The sequence below is a fragment of the Pollicipes pollicipes genome, unplaced genomic scaffold (assembly GCF_011947565.3).
Source record: "Pollicipes pollicipes isolate AB1234 unplaced genomic scaffold, Ppol_2.1 Scaffold_4002;HRSCAF=4701_pilon_pilon_pilon, whole genome shotgun sequence".
Lineage (NCBI taxonomy): Eukaryota > Metazoa > Arthropoda > Thecostraca > Pollicipedomorpha > Pollicipedidae > Pollicipes > Pollicipes pollicipes.
The window spans coordinates 1,163,155-1,168,812 of record NW_023596420.1 but is presented as its reverse complement, the minus strand read 5'-3'; positions in this window follow the sequence as shown (position 1 = coordinate 1,168,812).

Here is a 5,658-nt window from a genome sequence, read left to right as displayed (position 1 = left end):
AAAATACTGGCCTAAAGAGGAGCCCATGTTCCCCGGATCCTCCGTTGGCTGTGTTCCTGGTACCAACAAACACGCTAAAAAGCTTCGTAAAGCGTCTTTGCCACCGCCTTTTTCAGATTTCGTTGACGCTTAGCTTCATCAGATAACAAACGAACCGTCAGGCACAAGGCACATCCACAGTACACAAACCTAAAGCCCAGACTCAATCAATCACAGAGACAGTTAAGACCGCGACGAAGCCACAACCCCAGACCGCAGCTTCTCCGGCTACTCACATTGAACGTTGAGCAGCACCGAGGCCTGCTGTCGCGCGTGCAGCTCCCGGTGTGACGTGACACACCGGACCCGCTGGCCGGCCATGACCCGGGTCACGTTCAGGGTCAGGTGACTCTGCGTGGAGTATAGCTGCGCCGCGGCACTCAGCTGCGTCACAGTCCGACTCTGTCCGGTCACATTGACCTCTGGCTGGCCGAGTGACCAGGTCACGTCGGCCGGCGGCAGCGACCTCTCCGAGACACAGGTCAAGGTCACCACACTGTTCTCGAGCACGTCCAGCGGCGAGTCGGCCGTTGGTCGCTTGTCGCCCGACCAGAATGAAGGGCTCCTCTGGCGGCACTGTGAACAGGCAGACATGGCCGTCATGCTCGGCGCCCAAGACACGCTCTACTGTAAAATGTGTCCGAAGCTTTTGAGCACTCAACATGTTTTTTTACTTGGACATCAAGCGATGTGCATATTTCACATGATGAAAACTGACGCCGCTGATTATTGCAAATGAACAATGCTTTCACAACTTACTTCGTATCTACTATCAGCTCCCAAAAATTGTACAAACCTCGCGTGAGCTCTTGCTTGCTTAAACAAGCGTGGCACCTTGCCCAAGGACCACTGCATAGGAAATTCCATGCGACGCTTACAAAGCTTACAAATGGGAGCAGGTGTTCAGCTCGGGACTGGGATTACTCAGGATTACTGGCCGCAGCGCCAGATTTTTGTTAATCCACACGTTAGGCTCGTGCGCCTCATGAACTCTCGTGGACTTATCTCGCCTGACATCCAAGAGTTTCCTCAAGTCGGAAGCGTCCGAACTCTTAAGCGCCCAAGGTGCTGAGTCAGTGGCCTTCGACCAACGCTCTGCCACATCCCTATTCCCTGCAAAGCTGGCCTCAGCCGGCGCCGCTTAAAAACAGTCAAACAAGGTGATTTATGAAGGCAGCTGCAGCGTTTGGATTGGTCGATCTAAGGTTATCATTCCGGTGGATGATATTGACAGCTGATATATGGCGTCGTCCGCGGCGTGCGGCTTTGATTAGGGGATCTTCCATTTCAAGATGGAAGTTTGCGCTGGTGACTGCAGGCCCGATTACACGAGCTTTATTGGCCCTCCGTCGGCGCCGGCTGCAATGCCGCTGGAAATTCTGCGCCACGGCTGGCGACCAGCCCGCCAGGAAGCCGAGGGTCAGCCGGCCACGCCCCTGCCCCTCCCCCCCCCCCCCTCCTTCCTGTCGTGCGACGTGCCCTGCCCAGAGCTTGCGAGCAGGACTGCCGGACGGTCAAAGCTGGGCTCTGGGGGCGTTCCCTCCGCTAAACGATCGGCATATTTGTTTTGACGGTGTGGCACGCGCGACGTGTGTTCTTCGAGTAAGCCGGGTATTTTTCTGCGAGGTTTCAAGTCAAAGTCAGTCCGGCTGTAATGAGCTCGAGAAAGCCGAAAACAGGATCAGCGAGGCGTGCTTTTAAAGCAAAGTCCACGAATGATTATTGAAAAGCTTGACAAGACGTTCACGAAACACGTAATGTCAATTTCCTTTCACTCTGGCTGGCACTTACGCACGATCGCCATAAAACGACGAACAACAAAGCGATAATTTTGAACATGTTTATGTGTTCATTGTTAAGACAATGAAGTGTTTATGGCATAGCATTCCGTTATGACTTTCAACAAACAGCTCAGAACAAGACACAAAACGAGCAGAAATTGCTCAGAAAGTCGCTCTCTAACGCTGAATCGCAAACACATTCTGAAATCTGTAGGGTGTGGACAAAAAAGGAACAGGAACAGACCACCACAAAGCACTCGTGCAACGTAATCGGAAAAAAATTGACAAATGATATTGAAGCCAGGTTGCCTAGACCACAATAATGCACGAGATATAACGCTGCCGAACATGAAATTGAAATAAATTAAAACAGTTACTAATAAAGAATGCACGTCGATTGGAAAGAAAAATATTTCAAGAGAGAAGGGAGAACGGAGAAGAGAGAGAGAGAGAGAGAGAGAGAGAGAGAGAGAGAGAGAGAGAGAGAGAGAGAGAGAGAGAGAGAGAGAGAGAGAGAGAGAGAGAGAGAGAGAGAGAGAGAGAGAGAGAGAGAGAGAGAGAGAGAGAGAGAGAGAGAGAGAGAGAGAGAGAGAAGAGAGAGAGAGAGCAGAGAGAGAGAGAGAGAGAGAGAGAAGAGAGAGACAGAGAGAAGAGAGAGAGAGAGAGAGAGAGAGAGACAGAGAGACAGAGAGAGAGCAGAGAGACAGAGAGACAGAGAGAGAGAGAGAGAGAGCAGAGAGAGAGAGAGAGAGAGAGCAGAGAGACAGAGAGAAGGAGAGAGAGAGGAGAGGAGACAGAGAAGAGAGGAGAGAGACGAGAGAGAGAGAGAGAGAGAGAGAGAGAGAGAGAGAGAGAGAGAGAGAGAGAGAGAGAGAGAGAGCGAGAGAGAGAGAGAGACGAGAGAGAGAGAGAGAGAGAGAGAGAGGGGTCGGGGCACGAGAAGGATGGATAGAATGAAAGGAAGAGGGACAAGGAGAGGGAGACTGAGACAACACAGGGGTAGAGGCATGGAGGGAGATATGAGCTGGAGTGAAAAAGAGGAAAAAGAACGTGCAGAAAACGGCAAGAAAACCAGCATGGAAACAAACGCAGACACCGAAAGAGGGCTTTCATACTTCCTACGGGCGGAAGCGACCCCGGCCCCGGCTCCGGTCCCGGTCCCGGTCCCGATCCCTATCCCTATCCCTATCCCAATCCCGATCCCGATCCCGATCCCGGCCGCGGCCCTAGCCCCAGCCCCTGCCCCGGTCTACCCACCAACGACCCGAAGAAGCGCGGCGCGAGGCCGTGGCAGCGCCGGGTCGCGGCAGTGCCAGAGGCCGGCGTCGGCCACGCGCACGCGCCGGATCTGCAGCCGGCCGAACGGTAGCGGCCGCAGCCGCTCTGACACGGGCGCCGGCGCGCCGTCGTGGAACCAGCGGCCGGCCGGCGCGCCGGCGTCGTCGCAGTCGAGCGTCACGTCGCCGCCGGCGGCGGCCGTGACCTCAGCCGTGACCTCGGGCGCTCGGTGCTCACGGCCGGGCTCACCGCGGCCATGGCGCAACCGGTGGTTGCTGCTGGAGCGCTGCACCCCGTCTGCAATAGGGAGCGGCTGTCAGCGCTGTGCGACGTGTCGCCTGTGGGGAGGGCGTAAGGGTGCGGGAGAGGAAAGCGGCGCATGATACCACGACGAGACGTACACGATCCGAGCTCTGCGAAAGGCATCTTACACTCTCGACCAACTAGGACAAAGTCCATCCCTCGACCAGCTCCAATCCGCGTGGCGCCCACCACGGCACACGCCTCCGGGGTCGCACGGCACACGCACCACTTCTCAGTGCAGCGACCTGTCGCCATCCCATCCATGAATGGCGACGCGCTGGCCGGCGCGGGGGCCGTGACCCCGCCCTCGGGGCCGTGACCCCGCCCCCGGGGCCGTGACCCCGTCCCGGGGCCCGCCCGTCCGCCGGCGGTTCGCCGCCCGCCGCCGCCCGCGGCGAAGCGTCGATGCATCGCCGCCCATTCCGTCCCATTGGTCGAGGTCCGGTTGTTTTTCGGCCGGGCAAGTGCGTGTGGCGGGCCGAAGCGTGCTGAACCAGAATTCCCTTTCAGGCTGCCGGCCGACGGCGGCGGCGGCGGCCGACGGCGGCGGCTGCGGCCGTGGCGGCGGCCGCGGCGGCTGCGGCCGTGGCGGCGGCGGCGGCGGCGGCGGCGTGGCGGCCGTGGCGGCGGCGGCGGCGGCGGCGGCGGCGGCGGCGAGTTGTTTTTGTGGGCGGCGGTCCGGACCGCCGCCGCCGGCAGCGACGCACGTCAACAAACGGCGACAATGCGAGCGACAATGCGCTGCGACACCAGTGCAGCGCGACACCGTATCGGGCTGCCGAAGGCAAACAGGATGACAAGCGGCGATGGGTCTGGGAGGTCTCCCGGCCGATTCGGAAACACGAATACTCAACAAATGTTACTGGGAAGCGATCGTGAAAGCAGACTGTATGCAATTGTTTCATTCCTGTAGCGAATGGCTTTGATCAGTGTTAAACTGTACATGCGAGCAGCTTGGTCATCACCTCTCGCCCGCTGCTCTGCTTGTCAGTCATATTTTTCTGAGATTTCATCGTAGCCATTTCACGCCACGGGTGTGATAGCTAAGAAACGTTCCTGCCATGTTGAAAGACTAGAATCGTGAATACGCACATCGTTATCAGCCGGATGCGACGTTCAAATGGTGCTGAGTGCCCCTACGTATTATTTGACCTAACAAATGGTCAATATACAGTAAGATATTAATGGACCTACTGATATCTGCACAATACACGAACAGTCATTTTTTTTTTTAGCTCAGACTGAGCTCCGAGTGACTTCCAGTATCGCCCAGACGGGCATTATGAGCACGAAAGCCGGCCAGCCTGGGCGGGATCCGCAAAGGGAGGGGGTAACAGGGAAGACGGCTCTCCGTCATGCAGTCGGAGTGCGGCGCTCGGTCCCAGTCTGACCGGCCGCGTCCCCGGCCGCGTCCCCGGCCGCGTCCCCGGCCGCGTCTCGACAGCCCCCTCTCGTGACGAGCGCCTGGGCCGGGCCCAGGTACGGTCAGCCAGCCTGCCTGTCGTGCCTCCCGACACCCCACTCTCGTGACAATCCGTCTGGGCCGGACCCAGGTACGGTCAGCCCAGCCTGTCCTGTAGTGCCCCTCCCGACAGCCCCTCTGTGACAACCGTCTGGGCGGAACCAGGTACGGTCAGCCGAGCCTGGCCTGTCGTGCCCCTCCCGACAGCCCCCTCTCGTGACGAGCGCCTGGGCCGGGCCCAGGTACGGTCAGCCCAGCCTGGCCTGTCGTGCCCCCTCCCGACAGCCCCCTCTCGTGACGAGCGCCTGGGCCGGGCCCAGGTACGGTCAGCCCAGCCTGGCCTGTCGTGCCCCCTCCCGACAGCCCCCTCTCGTGACGAGCGCCTGGGCCGGGCCCAGGTACGGTCAGCCCAGGCTGGCCTGTCGTGCCCCCCTCCCACAGCCCCACCTCTCGTGACGAGCGCCTGGGCCGGGCCCAGGTACGGTCAGCCCAGCCTGGCCTGTCGTGCCCCCTCCCGACAGCCCCCTCTCGTGACGAGCGCCTGGGCCGGGCCCAGGTACGGTCAGCCCAGCCTGGCCTGTCGTGCCCCCTCCCGACAGCCCCCTCTCGTGACGAGCGTCTGGGCCGGGCCCAGGTACGGTCAGCCCAGCCTGGCCTGTCGTGCCCCCTCCCGACAGCCCCCTCTCGTGACGAGCGCCTGGGCCGGGCCCAGGTACGGTCAGCCCAGCCTGGCCTGTCGTGCCCCCTCCCGACAGCCCCCTCTCGTGACGAGCGCCTGGGCCGGGCCCAGGTACG